Source organism: Quercus lobata, chromosome 7 (genome assembly GCF_001633185.2).
Source record: "Quercus lobata isolate SW786 chromosome 7, ValleyOak3.0 Primary Assembly, whole genome shotgun sequence".
In the NCBI taxonomy this organism is placed as follows: Eukaryota; Viridiplantae; Streptophyta; class Magnoliopsida; order Fagales; family Fagaceae; genus Quercus; species Quercus lobata.
In genome coordinates, this window is record NC_044910.1 from 38,257,892 (window position 1) to 38,275,274 (window position 17,383).

Sequence of the window (17,383 nt, forward strand, 5' to 3'; positions counted from 1 at the left end):
TGAGAAGAGAGATCATGTTTTATTTATTTTTTTAAAATCATTCTATTTTGTTTTTGCTTTTAAGCACTTTGAAAATTGATTGAGCTTTTGAAGTTAATTTGTAGAGCGATTCATGTTTATCTTAGTACGCTTTGCGTTGTGGATCGTTTTGTTGATTGTTGTCTCAAGGACCAACCACAGACTAGTGTTCATGTTTACCTCCAAGAAAGGGATTAGACTAATGGCAAACTAACCTACGCATTTGTAAATTTAGTCAATATTGCACAGAATGTGGACAACTTCTACGTGTACCTATAAGAAAGCTTGTTTCTTTTGACCTTAAAAGAAAAAACCTGTTGAATTGAAGTTTGTTTAGTATGGAAAGGATTGGGATTGTGAAGAATTGAAGTTCCTTTTTTTCCTTTTAAACTCTTTCTTTTGTAGTTTTTTAATAGTTGAAAGATGGATGAATTTGACGAATATATTTGTGCGTGTGTTAGGCAAGGACGAATATATTTTTGACCGGAATAGAAATGTGATAGTAGTGAAAACTTCTTACTTCACAATAAGTCAATAATCTCCTGATTTAATTAGGCCATCCAACTAAATTTGTTGGGATGAGGTTTTCTTTATTTTTGTTTTTGTTTAAACAAATTATCCATATCAAATATTGGGTCATGTTGATTTGATATTGGGTCATGTTGATGGGTGTTGCAATTGTTAATTGTTTTATCATTCTTCTTTAAAATGTTCTTAAAAATAGTTTTTAAATCAAAGAATTCGTTAACATTTCTCTAAAATATTGCTATAATCAGAAAATGTGAAATATTAAAATTTTGACAAAATTTTGTGCAAACGGATTTTAAAAAAAAGTTCTTAACGATGCAGTAGTACTTAACTTTTTAGGACTAACTTTAGTCCGATTGTAATTTTGAATTAATTAGAACCATCAAGTAGGAAAATAGAATATGTGACTAGGAGCAACGTGTGCAAGGCAACGACTATACCAATTACTCAATTTGTGTCGTCCTGTAATATAACTTAAAATTTTTAATATTTCTAACGAAAATATTCGGGATCAGATTTCCCTATTCCTCCATTGTAATGAACTATCAAAAACTGTTTTATCAACCTTGGGGATGGTAGTAGTGCAAGTTTGCCTTGGATCATAAGTATAGGTAAAGATATATTATTTTGTGCTCATTTGCTTGTACTTTCATATTGCAAAAAGCATTTTTTTACTTCAAAGTTCAAAATGTTAGGTGTTTGGTGGGTATTAAAAAGTTGTTTTAGCAAAAAGTTGTACTTTCAAAAAGTGCAAGATCCCAAAAAAGTCGAAGGACCTTCGGCTAGTGGTGGACCATCACAAGGACTGAAGGGGGCCTTCCCCCCCCCCCCCCCCCCCCCAAATTTTGAAAAAAATGAATGAATATATTTTTTTGAATTATCCTAATGATTTGAAATTTTTTAAAAAAACCTTATCATTTTGGCCCCATACCCAATAATATACATATATATTTAAGAAAGTCTAAAAATAAACATAACTCTCATTTAAATAAAAAAATAATGCTAGAGATACAAATTATTTTACAAAAAATATTACAAATGGCTGATGTGATGAGTAGTAATTGGTAAATGAAAAAGTAATATTAATGCTACTACAGTTTTGTGTTTACAACATAAAAGTAAAAGTTTAGTGCGACTAAACTAGACAAAAAAGAGTGAAAGACAAGTTTAAAACTTTCATAGGCTCCTTACCCATGTATAGTGCTCCCGTACGTGTTACTTTACTTTTCATTTGCTTTCTTTTGATTTCTTTACTTTACTTTTCATCTGTTTTCTTTTTTATGTTCCTTATAATACATTATTTGTTATTATAATAATCAATATATTATATACCGTATGGCATTATAATTTATAAATGTACTTGATTAGTTTGATTAAAATATAAAGTATATACTACTATATTAACATGTATTTAGCACTTCAACAAAAATTAACATGTATTTAATTGTTGTTTATAGCACACATTGAGTTATGGAGTATTGTACATTACTATTTTAGATTTCATACACACACAAATTTTTTTATAGATGGCCCCTCCAAAGATAAATTCCTGGCTCCGCCACTACCTTCGGCTAGCTTTTGCAAAAAAACCACTTTAACTTTCAAGAATTGTTGGTTCAATTACGAAATTGTTCACTTGTTTTATTAAAAACCCAACTTTACCCTTTGAAACCCCTTCAGAAAATCATGCCGGAACAGATAACACCATATTCAATAAGACAAAATATTATTAAAATAGTGATATTGATATTATTAAAAATAGATAACATTATTAAAGTAAGATAGATAACATACTTGGTTCAAAATTTTTTGATTAACAAATAATTGATGCTAAAAAAACTAACATTATTAAAATAAGGGAAATACTAACCAGTGCCCTTAAGGCACTGGTTAATAATCCATTTAAAGAAAATTTTTATGGGAAATGAAAAAAAATAATTAATATTCTGACAGCTTTTTCCATTTTCCATAAAAGTGGTATTAAAATTTTCCTAAAATGGATTATTAAGGAGTGCCCTAAGGGCACTCGTTAGCATGACCCTTAAAATAATACCAATAATAGTAATAGTAATAATAAATAATTATGACAATATTATTATTATTAAGTAGCTTTTTTTTTTTTGAGTAAGTATTATGAAGTAGTTGATTTAAAAATGAAATAAACTCTCTTATATATACATTGTTCTTTTTGATAATTTACCACTTAAACAACCATTTTTTTTTTGTAATTTACTACACAAACCACCACTTTTTTTCTTTTTTTTTTGGTATTTTATCACACAAACCACTATTTTTATAAGTAATAACCAAACACTCAGTTTTTTCAAAAAACACTTTTTAACAGCTGTGGGGATCATTCGGTCGATAGGCCCATAGGATTCAGAATTGGTTGAGGATTGTTGGGCCAGTGGCCCATCCGAGGTCGTGCACCCGTCGGAGGACGCCATCCTCCTCGGCAGTATGCGTCCGAGGACGATCGCGTCCGAAGACGATCAGGACGTGGTATCACCACGATCAGACCTCAGAAGTAGGTCATCTCAAGGGGTAGAGTAGCCGACTAAAGATGAAAGAGATAAGGCCAACAAATATCTAAAACTATAGCTGCCTCCGCATTAATGACCTCTCAACCAACTCTCTGGCCGCATTAATGTGGAGGTGATACCTGAGCAGCAGGAAAGCAGCCTTACAGCTGCCCATAGGAAGTTCCAGGAGGCGCCAGATGGGACAGAAAGAAATCCCCCGGGCACAATCTACACGTGTTCGGTGAAGATGGATCGCGCAGGGGAGTATATAAACTAAAAGAGGAACATGGAGAAGGGGATCGAGAAAAAAAGGAGAACACACATAAAACTGAAGAGAAAGAAGGAAGAAGAGAGGGAGAGAGAGTAACACTAGGGATTTAAGAAAAGACGTTGATTATACCAACAAAAGAGAAGGAAAACATGGTATGGGCTTGAAAGAAAATTTCGGAGGTAGATACCACCGTTAATCTAGCTCTTTACACCCACGCTCTACAAATCATATTGTCTGGGCCTTTTACGTACGAACCCAATACTGTTTAGGTTCGTCATCAAATCGTGTCCTTACAATTGGCGCCGTCTGTGGGAAGAGCCTGTGTTAGCTTGTACAACCTCCGACACAACGTTTTCGATGGAAGGAGTGGAATTGCCTCACCCCGCAGCGGGGCTGCATCAGGGTGATATCAGCCCGCATCAGGCGGAGTCAAGGGGCTCTCAGCATGATGGTCCTCGAAAAAGTCCCGAACGGAGGGAGGTCCAAGAGGGGAGCATACATACTACTCACACCACGAGAACCCGTACACGCGGGAGGAGTCACGTTTCCCACGTGAAGCATGATGGGGATCTGCAACGAGAAATTGCGGACTTGAAGAGAGAGTTACGTCATGCACGGCAGGAGCGTTCCCCACCTCGCTCCGAACTATCATCCGGGGAATCGGATGGAACTAGTTACAGGCGGAGATCGAGAACTCCGCGGAGTGAGACTTTCTCCTACGAAGAGGAGCGTCGCCATAGGCGTAGGCGTAAAAGTCCAACCAGTAGGGGCGTGGGAAACGATGCCATGAACAAAGCCTTGAGTCAAATTTCCAGGTCACCATTTACAAGAAGCATAGATGATGCTACCCATCCTCGGCGATTCAATCAACCTACGTTCTCTCTGTATGATGGCCATTCAGATCCGGTGGAACATGTAAGCTATTACAGCCAGAAGATGGCTATTCATTCCAGGGATGATGCCCTGATGTGCAAGATTTTTCCGTCGAGCTTGGGTCCGACGGCGATGAGGTGGTTCAATGGCTTAAGGGCCAACTCTATTGGATCTTTCAAAGCACTGACCCAGGCTTTTGGTGCTCGTTTTATTACATGCAGCAGGACTCCTTTACCGCTGGGGTCCTTGTTGACCTTGTCTATGCGAGAGGGCGAGACTCTCAAGAGTTATTCGGATAGGTACTGGGAGATGTTCAACGAAATAGGAGGGAAGAATGACGCTGTGGCCATAACTACTTTCAAAGCCGGCCTCCCAGCTGATCACGACTTGAGGAAATCCTTGACGGGTAAACCTGTTACCAGTGTGCGCCAACTGATGGACAGAATAGAGAAGTACAAAAGGATAGAGGAGGATCAGTTTCAGGGGAAAGGAAAGGCCAAGATGATCCCTCAGGAGAGGAGGGATTTCAGGTCGGATCGTTATAATAACAACCGACCAAGGCGGGACTTTGTTGGCCAGTCGGTCTCGGCAGATGCCCAGGTCGTTAATGCGGTATTTCGGGAGCCTGTTCAGCAGGTTTTGGAGAAGATAAAGGACGAGCCATTTTTCAAATGGCCTAACAGGATGGCAGGAGAGCCTACAAAACGTAACCCGAGTTTGTATTGCCATTACCATCAGGACCATGGACACACGACAGACAACTGCAGAAATTTATGGGACCATTTGGAGCAATTGGTCCGGGAAGGAAAATTAAGGCAGCTCTTGCATCACTCTAGTGGAAGGGTGAGCCAAGCAGGTTCCGAGGTGCGTGGGGATGCTTCATCAAGGCTCCCTCGGGGAACAATCAACGTCATCTTTGCGGCCCCAGGGAGGACTGGATCTTGCCCCACCAGAGTGTTATCGGTGTCCCGATCCCCGGCTGAGGATCGTTCTCAAGCATGGAAGAGAGCCAAGAAGCGTGTCCCCTTGGTTTTGGGTTTTTCAGACGAAGATTTGGAGGGAACCATACAACCCCATGAGGATGCCTTGGTGGTAACGCTGAGGATCAGTGGGTACGATGTCCGAAGGGTGATGGTTGATCAGGGAAGTGCAGCGGATGTGATGTATCCGGATTTGTACAAGGGGCTTGGTTTGAAGCAGCAGGACTTGACAACCTATAATTCCCCTCTGGTCAGTTTTGAGGGAAGGTTAGTCATTCCCATGGGACTAATCAGGTTGCCCGTGCAGTCAGGCACGGAGGTGGTGGAGGTGGATTTTATTGTCGTAGATGTTTTTTCTCCGTATACGGCTATCCTGGGCAGACCCTGGCTTCACACACTTAAAGCGGTTTCATCTACCCTGCATCAGAAGGTGAAGTATCCGTCCGGAGACCAAGTGCTGGAGATAGTAGGGAACCAAGCGGCTGCTCGGCAATGCCAGGTAGCGGCTATACTGCATCGGCCTGAGGAAGAAACCTCGGCTACAGCCGATAATGAGTCATAGCAATTAAAGACCCCAGCATCAGGTTTAGACGTACCAACCAATGGGGTAGAGTGTGAAGATCTGGAGAAGGTGACCGTTGCTGATGATCCAGAGAAATTCTTTCGGGTTGGGGCCAAGTTGCCTCTGGAAGAGAAAGCGAGTTTGCTGGAGTTCCTTCGAACTAATGTGGACGTCTTTGCATGGGACCCGTATGAGGCTCCAGGAGTAGACCCAAATTTTATTTGTCATCGACTCAATGTAAACCCTGCCGTTCCCCCTAGAAGGCAAATTCCTCGGCGACCATCGAAAGAGCATGCCGAGGCAGTCCGAAGTGAAGTTGCCAAGCTCAAACAGGCTGGGGCTATCAAAGAAGTCTTTTACCCCCAATGGCTGGCCAATACGGTGGTAGTGAAGAAGAAGACGGGGAAGTGGCGAGTGTGCGTGGATTTCACGGATCTTAATAAGGCATGTCCCAAAGACCCATTTCCTATGCCAAAGATTGACCAGCTGGTGGACGCGACCGTGGGCCACCCTAGAATGAGCTTCTTGGATGCCTTTCAAGGGTATCACCAAATACCGTTAGCCACCGATGATCAAGAAAAGACCGCTTTCGTGACCCCGGTTGGGAACTACCATTATAAGGTGATGCCTTTCGGTCTGAAAAATGCTGGATCTACCTACCAACGCATGATGACGAAAATGTTCGAGCCACAGCTGGGCAGAAGTATTGAAGTTTATATTGATGACATGGTGGTGAAAAGCAAGGTAGTGACTGAACATGTGGAGGACCTCACTAGCATCTTCGGGATACTGAGAGAACACAGGTTGCGCCTGAATGCTTCGAAGTGCTCCTTTGGAGTAGGTTCAGGAAAATTCTTAGGGTACATGGTGACCCATAGGGGAATTGAGGTTAATCCAGATCAGATTAGGGCTATTAACAGTTTGCAAGCGCCCTGGAATCCAAAGGAAGTGCAGAGGTTGACGGGGATGACTGCTGCGTTAAACCGATTCATTTCCAGGTCAGCCGAAAGGTGTCGTCCTTTCTTCCGTCTGTTACATAAGTGGCAGGGATTCGAATGGACCGAGGAGTGTGTTGAGGCGTTCCAGCAGTTGAAAAATTATTTATCCAAACCACCGATCATGTCTAGCCCTGAAGTGGATGAGATATTGTATGCCTATCTGGCGGTAGCTCCACACGCAGTCAGTTTTGTCTTGATGCGAGAAGACAATGGCGTCCAGAGGCCGGTATATTATGTAAGTAAATCCCTCCATGAAGCGGAGGTGAGATATCTGTCGTTGGAGAAGGCCATACTGGCGGTCGTCCATGCCACACGTAAACTCCCACACTATTTTCAAGCTCACACTGTAGTTGTTTTGACCCAATTGCCTCTCAAATCCATACTTAGAAGTGCTGACTATACCGGCAGAATTGCCAAGTGGGGAACGATTCTGGGTGCTTTTGACATCAAATACATGCCCCGCACTTCTGTGAAGGGTCAAGTACTCGCCGATCTAGTAGCGGAATTCGCTGAGTGCCCTGAAGGAAGTTAGTAGGAGTCAAGAACACATGGATGAAAAATCGGTTGGCATAATATCCGCGCCAGGAGGGCCGGTATGGAGGGCATATGTGGATGGGGCCGCAAACCAACGGGGAGCTGGACTGGGATTGGTCCTGATATCTCCCGAAGAGGTCATCATTGAGAAGTCGCTAAGGCTGGGGTTCTCAGCTACTAACAATGAATCAGAGTACGAAGCTCTGATAATGGGAATGAGTATGGTCCGTAAAATGGGTGGAAAGGCAGTAAAACTGTTCTCGGACTCGAAGCTGGTCGTTGGCCAGGTGACTGGAGAGTTGGAGGCCAGAGACCCGAGAATGCAAGGGTATCTGAACCGGGTTAGGCATATGCGAACAGAGTTCGAGTCGTTCGACGTATTACATATTCCACGAGGCGAGAATACCCACGCGGACTCCTTAGCGACCCTTGCCACCTCCTCAGCACGAAATTTCCCTCGGGTAATTATCGTGGAAGACTTGCATACTCCCACTTCACCAGAAAAGGAGATTTGCCAAGTTCGTCAAGCTAGTTTGACGCCGTGCTGGATTGACCCTATATTAAAATTTCTCGACAGTGATGTGCTGCCCGAAGATAAGGTAGAAGCTGAGAAAATACGAAGGAGTGCACCTCGGTACTGGTTATCCGAAGATAAAAAGCTATATAGACGGTCCTTCTCTGGGCCATACTTGCTCTGCGTGTCTCCCGAGGCAGCAGAATTAATCCTGGAAGAATTGCATGAGGGTATTTGTGGAAGCCACACAGGAGGAAGATCCCTGTCATCCCGAGCACTGACGCAAGGTTATTGGTGGCCGAATATGCAGAAAGAAGCGCAGGAGTACGTTAAGAAGTGCGATCAGTGTCAAAGATATGCTCCGAATATCCACCAACCTGGAGGAGTTCTTAACCCTCTCTCAAGTCCTTGGCCCTTTGCACAATGGGGGCTAGACATCGTCGGCCCTTTTCCTAAAGCTATAGGAAACAAGAAGTACCTGCTGGTCGGCACAGACTACTTCACCAAATGGGTTGAGGCTGAACCCTTGGCGAACATCCGGGACATAGATGTGAAGAAGTTTGTCTGGAAGAACATTGTTACGCGATTTGGAATCCCAAGAGCTCTTGTTTCGGACAACGGGCTCCAGTTCGATAGCAATGCCTTTAGGAATTACTGTTCAGAACTGGGAATAAGAAACAGATATTCCACTCCAGCTTATCCGCAAGGCAATGGGCAGGCTGAAGCTGTTAACAAAGTCATTGTCCATGGGCTTAAGAAGAGACTAGACGACGCGAAAGGAAGATGGGTGGAGGAACTCCCACATGTGCTTTGGACGTATCGGACAACGCCCAGGCGTTCGACGGGAGAAACTCCTTTCTCCATGACCTATGGAGCCGAGGCCGTTATTCCGCTGGAAACTGGATTCCCGACATTAAAGACCAGTGCATTCTCTTCGAGTAATAATGATGCGATGTTGGAAAAAAGTTTAGACCTGATTGAAGAACGGAGGGAAAGCGCGATGGTTCGGCTAGCTTACTACCAGCACAAACTCAAGCAGTGCTACGATAGCAATGTGAGGATGAGGCCATTAGCCATAGGCGACCTGGTGCTAAGAAAGGTCCTGGGGGCCACTAAGAATCCAAGCTGGGGAAAACTGGGACCCAATTGGGAGGGACCGTATCGAATTACTTCTGTAGCTGGAATAGGGGCTTATTATCTAGAGGATCTAGACGAAAAACCTGTACTCCATCCTTGGAATGTAAATAATCTCAGAAGGTATTATTATTAGTAAAGAAGTTTTAATTCAAATATTCTCTTTTAACTTACGTCAAATATGCATTCTATGATTTCCGCATCCTGTCATATCATACTGAATTGTTAAACAGAAACTGAGTTATGCCAGGTCCTCGGATCGCAGACTTAGTGGAAATTAACATCCTATCATACTGAATTGTTAAACAGAAACTGAGTTATGCCGGGTCCTCGGATCGCAAAACTTAGTGGAAATTAACATCCTATCATACTGAATTGTTAAATAGAAACTGAGTTATGCCAGGTCCTTGGATCGCAAAACTTAGTGGAAATTAACATCCTATCATACTGAATTGTTAAACAGAAACTGAGTTATGCCGGGTCCTCGGATCGCAGACTTAGTGGAAATTAACATCCTATCATTCATACTGACTTGTTAAACAGAAACTGAGTTATGCCAGGTCCTTGGATCGCAAACTTAGTGGAAATTAACATCCTATCATTCATATTGAATTGTTAAACAGAAACTGAGTTATGCCAGGTCCTTGGATCGCAAACTTAGTGGAAATTAACATCCTATCATTCATATTGAATTGTTAAACAGAAACTGAGTTATGCCAGGTCCTTGGATCGCAAACTTAGTGGAAATTAACATCCTATCATTCATACTTAATCGTTAAACAGAAACCGAGTTATGCCAGGTCCCAGGACCGCAAACTTAGTGGAAATTAACATCCTGTCATTCATACTGAATTGCTAAACAGAAACTATGTTATGTCAAATTCTTAGACCACTAATTCGGTAGAAACTTACCTGCTAAGTTGTGCATTGAATTATTAAACGGCAGAAAAAGTGGTGATGAGTTTTTCTAAATCATAATCCTAGTAAAAGTAATGCCTTATGAACATTCGTTAAGGAGTCAGAAAGAGAGAGCTTCAAATGCAAGATTGGCGTACAATGAAAGAGGCGTCTGAAATAAATCCATCCAAAATTACGACGACAAAGTAAGTAAGTGTAAAGATAACTTAGAACCATTAGAATGATAAGAAAGTAAGCAAGAAAGTCCTCTATTAAGTGTCTAAACTAAAATTACAAAGCAGTTTCTATCTTTTTACTTTTTGATGATGCCCCCAGCCGATTGAACTGTAGAGTCCAATTCTTGTTGAAAACCCTGTGAGACCGTATAGGTCTTCGAAGCAGTGATGGATTTGCTTGGGGAAGCTCCTGGAGAGGAGGTGCGAGGTAAAACCTCCTCGCCGGGGTTAATGGCTGGGGCTGGAATATCAGCTTGGTGTGGTTGAGGAGCGGAGGGGCGTATCGCTTCGGGGTAGTATACGTTCTCTGGCTTACGTAGTTCAGATGAGGCTTCAACCCCAGCGCGGTTAAGAGCCTCGCTCCAGGTTCTCGCACAGAAAATACGGCAAACCTCTGGAACTTCGGCTCTTAACGCTTTCTCAGTTTCAGCTATCCCGATTTCGTAGCCCCTCTGCTCGGCTTCATCCTTTGCCTTCTCAGACTCAATTTTTGCTTTCTCGGCTTGTTCTTTAAGCTTTTCAGCTCTCTCCCTTAACCTCTGAGTTTCTTCTAGATGCTTCTTAAAAACAAGAACTTGCTCCTGAGTCTTCTTCAGCTCGGCATTCGCCTCGCGCAGAAGCTTGGCCTGTTCCTCGGCCTGCTTCTGGTAGCCTTCTGATGACGATTCAGCACTCTTGCGAGCTTCTTCCTCGACCAGTAGCCTTTTCCTTGCGACGGTTAGATCCTGTTCAGATTTGGACAAGGTCTGAACAGCCATTACCCTTCTTTTCCTTTCACCATCTAGCTGGTTAGAACAAGCATTAAGCATCTCATCTAGCTTGAAGGTATTTTGGATGATCTGTAAAAAATAAAAAGGGGGGGTGAGTTAGTGTTATAGTTAATGAAAAGTACGCATTAGTGAGTAGCGGTCACAGAATGAAGCAGTATAAAAGATAGCTTCCCACCATGCCCAAATATCGTTTATTGTCAAGGATGAGTTGATTCTTCCTCACATTCTTTAGCTCGGCCATATCCTTTGGGAGCAACAAGGCCTCCTCTATGGCCGAGGCCACATGACACCCTATGCCGCCGTTATAATCCCTTACAGAGGCGTCGTTTCGCAGGGGTTCCCCACCGAGCATAGGAACTGGCAGCCATGCTTGTGAATCGGGATGTGGGGAATCGGATTTCTCTTGGCCCCGCGTAGAAGATTGTCTGGTTTTCTGCTGTTTCGCCGCTCGTTGGACATCTTCCTCTCGAGTGGGGCGGGATCTGCTCGCATCTGCCACCCCCTTACTTTTTTGCTCTCTGCGCTTCTCTGGCTCGGCAATGCTTGGCGGTGCTGTTTGCGAGGATGATTGAGGAGGGTGGCGGGGGACTGGAGGAGGAGACCTGGCTGGAAGAGATGAAACCTGGGATGGTACTGTTTGGGCAGGTGTAGACTTTCCCTGTTGACCTCCTATCAGCTCCATTAGGCTTTTTTGGGGTATCCTTTTTACCCCCATCTCGTCAGAACTTTCCTCGGGGTTTGAGGGCTGATCGAAAATCTCAAAATCGTCCGTGGATTCCGATACTGTTACAACGGTTTGCTTGCTTTTTTCCCTTTTCCTTCTCCTATTGGTGCCCTTTTTCTTGAGGGAAGGTGAGGGTAAAGAAAGCCCCGCTGAGACGCTGGCCACGGAAAGAGGTTCTGTGAGAGGTGTGTGTTCGGGAAGTGGAATACCCTCGGGGACAATGAATCCTTCGTAGGCAACACTGATACGGCGAAGCCGAGGATCGCGTGCCCTAATCACGCACTTCGGCGCCTGAAAGCCAAAAGAAAGGGGGGTATATCCGAGAATTAAATGTGCTGCTCGTAGTTGACCATCAGCCTCGTTCACGTATATTTCAGCTCTCAATAATCTGTCTAGGCTCGCTTTATTGACCAATCTGAGATTGGGCTTTGTGTAGCGTCTATCTGCAAGACCGTTGATTTTAAAGTTAAAAGTTGCGAGACGCGAAAATAGTAAAGGTGATTAAAATGTGATTATGAGCTAAGTAGCATAGGTCTATAACTTCGCACCCACCTGGCGTTCCCTCCACAGTCGGGCAAGATAGACCATCATGCCATTCCCCAGAAAAAATGAGGAAATCTTCTTTTAGGTGCTTATTTGAAGTAGGAAGGCACTGAATCAACCTTACTTCAGGATATCTCGACTTGAGATAGTAGTCCTGGTCAGCTAAGCGGTGAAGGCTGTACACCCAATTCACGTCGTGATGGGATAGATCTAGACCCATTCTCTGATTCAGAGCGTCTATACTTCCCAGAATCCTAAGCATATTGGGGGCGCATTGGGTGGGGGATAGCCTAAAGAAATTAAGGTAACCCCTGGTGATACTACCCATAGGGATGGTCATCCCTCCTTCAATAAAGGCGATCATGGGGATAACCACTTCCCCAGTTTGCCTGGCGTCAACCCACTCCCCTTGGGCCGCATACCTCATCCCTACCATTGGTGGGATACTGTACTTCATGCGGAAGTTTCTAATACCCTCCTCGGAGTCGACGAGACACCGAAAGGGATTCCTCTGCTTCCCCATTTTTCTTTTTCTTTTTTCTAAAGAAACTTAGTAGAGAAAAAACTTTTTGATTTTGAATAAAAATGGTAAAAGTTTCGAGAGGACTTACAGGTTCAAAGGAAGGACCTCGGACAGCGTACGATTATTTGTAGTCGCCAGGAGAACAGTGAAGACAGGAAGAAGGCAGGTTCAGTGTATAGGCCTTGGAACCGCGTAACCATTAAGGGTAAGGTACAGGTTTAATCTGGGAACGCCTTTATAGTCATGTGAAGATTGTGAGCGGCGAAATTCCCGCTCACAGAACAAGAGAAGCTCCCTACCGTTCGATTTGGATCTAACCGTCGAACGTGGGAGACAAGGGAGTTGTCAAAATTTAATGCTGCCAAAATCGGGGCGCTGAAGCGTCAGGGGCATGCCCCGAAACGCGCATTGGTGCAGGCTCATGACGTCAAAACCCACCTTTTCTCTTGAGGAGTCGAAAAGTAGGATTTTGAGGGGCTATTGTGGGGATCATTCGGTCGATAGGCCCATAGGATTCAGAATTGGTTGAGGATTGTTGGGCCAGTGGCCCATCCGAGGTCGTGCACCCGTCGGAGGACGCCATCCTCCTCGGCAGTATGCGTCCGAGGACGATCGCGTCCGAAGACGATCAGGACGTGGTATCACCACGATCAGACCTCAGAAGTAGGTCATCTCAAGGGGTAGAGTAGCCGACTAAAGATAAAAGAGATAAGGCCAACAAATATCTAAAACTATAGCTGCCTCCGCATTAATGACCTCTCAACCAACTCTCTGGCCGCATTAATGTGGAGGTGATACCTGAGCAGCAGGAAAGCAGCCTTACAGCTGCCCATAGGAAGTTCCAGGAGGCGCCAGATGGGACAGAAAGAAATCCCCCGGGCACAATCTACACGTGTTCGGTGAAGATGGATCGCGCAGGGGAGTATATAAACTAAAAGAGGAACATGGAGAAGGGGATCGAGAAAAAAAGGAGAACACACATAAAACTGAAGAGAAAGAAGGAAGAAGAGAGGGAGAGAGAGTAACACTAGGGATTTAAGAAAAGACGTTGATTATACCAACAAAAGAGAAGGAAAACATGGTATGGGCTTGAAAGAAAATTTCGGAGGTAGATACCACCGTTAATCTAGCTCTTTACACCCACGCTCTACAAATCATATTGTCTGGGCCTTTTACGTACGAACCCAATACTGTTTAGGTTCGTCACCAAATCGTGTCCTTACAACAGCTTTTACCAAATACTCAGTTTTTTCAAAAAGTTCAGTTTTATACCGCACTTTTGGAAAACTCCACTTTTTCAAAAAGCCCTGTTTCAAAAAACTGAACCAAACTCACCCTTTGTATCATAGTTATATGTAATATCCCTCTCGTATAAAGAGAACTTGACTGGTTGGGGACTATGGTTAGATTATAATTTAGTCTAGTTAAAGGAGTTTCATGAAATCATTACACAAAGAGATATTTCAAGGGAGTTTTAAAGGGAGTTTCATGAAATCATCTCTTTTGACTTCTTTTTTAAAGAGAGATTTAAAGGGAGATTCTTAAATCACGCAATTATGAACATACTAAAATGTGTTTAAGGTGAAATGTATGTAGGTTGGCAACAATAATTTTTTTTTTATTTTATTTTATATATTTTCACTATGAATTTCATCATTTGAGGAAGAAAAAGGTAAAATTTAGAAAGCTCTTGGGTTATCTTTTTGTCAACTATGAATATGCACTGCATAAATATAAGGAAAATTATACTTTACCATCTTAAATTATGACCCTTTTTATACTTATTCTCTAAACTATACGAATTCACATTTTACCTCCTTAAACTATACCCGATTCTACACTTACCCCCTTAAACTATGAGAATGCACAATTTACCCTCCTAAACCATGGCCCTATTTACGCTTACTCCTATGTGAATGTAAACTTTCCTAAACTATTACCCATGGAATGGGGTGCAAAGTGTTATACAAGTAATAATTTAAGGGGTAAGTGTGCACTCTCATAGTTTAGTAGAGCAAGTGTGTTATGCGACTCATAATTTAAGAGGGTAAAGTATGCATTTCCATAGTTTAAGGGGTAAAAGTAAAAGGGGAAATAACTTAGAGGTGTAAAGTGTAATATTCCCATAGATTTGTGTGTTTAATATACACAAATTGGATTTAGCCAAAATAATAATAATAACACAAATTGAAACATACCTTTTACGTTTTCTTATTTGGGAAAAATTGAAAATTATAATTGTGACTTGAGAGTCGAGAGCCAAGACACAAAATATATGATAATAAAGTCTAAATATTAAAATACCCTTCATTCCTTTTTTTTATTTTTTTTATTTTTTCTCTACATCTTGTTTCTCTTTCTTTAGTAAGGAGGATGAGAAAATAATTGAGAGGATCAAAAAAATATAAGAAGGTAGAGAAAGATATTAAGATTTTTCTTTACAAGTGTTCTACAAAATGGATAATAGAGTTGAAATGGCAACATGTTTTTAGTCTTGGGAAAATTACTAAAAGATCTCTTGACGTTTGGGTCATTTTCACACACACCTTTTATATTTTCAATTTAATTTTGTACTTATGTGTTATTGTAATTGACTAAATTTGACATTTCAATTACTTTTCTATCAGTTATCACCCTTAATATTATTACATATTTAGTAAATTCAACTAATAATTAATTTTAAAGTATATTTTCTTTTCTTATTCTCTTTCTCATTTTTCTACTCTCTCTCTCTCTCTCTCTCTCTCTCTCTCTCTCCATGGCTAAATTCTTTGCTCTTTCTCTTCCCTTATCCTAATTTTCTTCTATTTAGCTCTCCCCCTCTTTTATAGCTTGTTTGGATGGATGGGAAGTAGAGGGGAGTAGAGTAGAGGGAGGGAGAGTAGGCTAAATTACCTTATTTTGATGTTTTTTTAAGGGAGGAGAGATAGGGATTTGGAGGGGTTTGGGAGGATTCTAATTACTTCTAACCCCTCATTTTTAATTCTCTCAAATTTGAGAGATTTGGAAGGAGAGTGGGGTATAGAAATACTTGACTAAATGAATTACCAAATTTATTCTTACCATTTTAACAAAATTACAAACTATGAAAAAGGCTAAATATTTTTCTCCCTCTTACTTAATTTTAAAAACATTCAAATAAAATAGAAGATAATCATTTTTCTTTACTCTTCTTTCCACTATCCTAACTTCCAAACATAACATTAGGGTGGTATTAAAGTCTAAATTGTTAATGTCAGGCTCATGAAAGCGTAGTCCTTTCTTTTTCTTTTTTTTTTTTTTTTTTTTTTTTTTTTTTCTTCTCTTTAACCCTCTCCCTTTTCCTAGGGTGGCATCAAAGCCTAGTTTGTCTATATAAAACTCGTCAAAGCCTAGGAGGTTGTGGTTTTTGTATTTGTTGCCACTGTGTCAACAAAGTTGTCAAAAGCCTCAAGGAATCTATTAGTACAAACCTAGTCATTTTTAGCTTAAGGAACCCGTGAGCACCAGCCAAGTCATCTTGACTAGCCCCAAGAAGCACTCTGGTGACAAAATGTAGCACGATCGGATCAGCAGTGAGCAGTGAAAGAGGAATTAAGCACTCATAATAAATAGAAAATTAACATTTGGGTCAATTCGGTCAATTACAATACCTCAAGGGGTGTGTTAAAAAATGACCCAATGCTATTCTTTTGGTAAACAATCCAATGTTGTTTACTCTTATTAGGCTTTTACATATTTCCACTCCTCTAACCAATCACACTTAGGGTGTGTTTGTTAACTCTTGATAATGCTAACATGTTTTGTAATAGACTTGTTTAATTCTTAGTTAATATTATATCATGGTTTACCGAAAAAAAAGAAATAAGGTAAATAGAAAACTTTGAAAAGAAAATGAGAATGAAAACTTCTTTAAAATGTGTTTAGTTGAGTAAAGAGGATGAAAAATAAATAATAAGACCTAAGTATTTTCTTCCCCGACCCACCAAAAAGTTTTCTTTTTAAAATAGAGATAAAACTAAAAAAAAAAATTGAGTATCATTTTTAGACGAAAATACCCATTTACAACTGCACTTTCCCCCGCATTGCTTTTTCTTCACAGTTTTTTTCCTTACGTTACCTACCTTCTTTTTTTACTGGGCAGGTGTCGCCTGCCTCCTCCTTTTTTTCTTTTTCTTTTGATTTACTGGGCAGGCTTGTTAGTATTTTTTTTTTTTTTTGTTTAGATGTGATTTTTTTTATGGATATGATTTTTATTTTTTAATAAATTTAGGTGATTGATTTTTTTAGTTGTTTATCACTTTTTGGGTTTTAATTAGGCATCATTTTTTTAATAAGAATATATAGACAAATTTATATAAATTCACTTTTTTCATCCTTCAATTTTTCCACTCCCAACCAAACAAAAAAGAGTTTATCCTCCCACTTTTCCATCCTCCCACTTTTCCATCCTCCCACTTTTCCATCCTCTCACCATTTACTATTCTCCCACTTTTCCACTCTTCCAATTAAAGGGACCTTAAAAATTTGTAAATAACCAAGGTCAAGTGAGTTTAAGTTACTCCATATTTTTCTTTTTCTTTTTTTAAATTCAATTTTTACAATAAATGAAGAGAGAGATTCCAATCATGATTCTCTTTATAAAAGAGAAAATTAAACAATATTTATGGATCATGTTGTTAAAGTTTGTATAAAAACTAAAAAAAAAGGAAGGAAGAAGGGTTTATCATCAAGAAATTAAGCCCTTTATTTAGCAAAAAGTATTGAAGCTATTCTT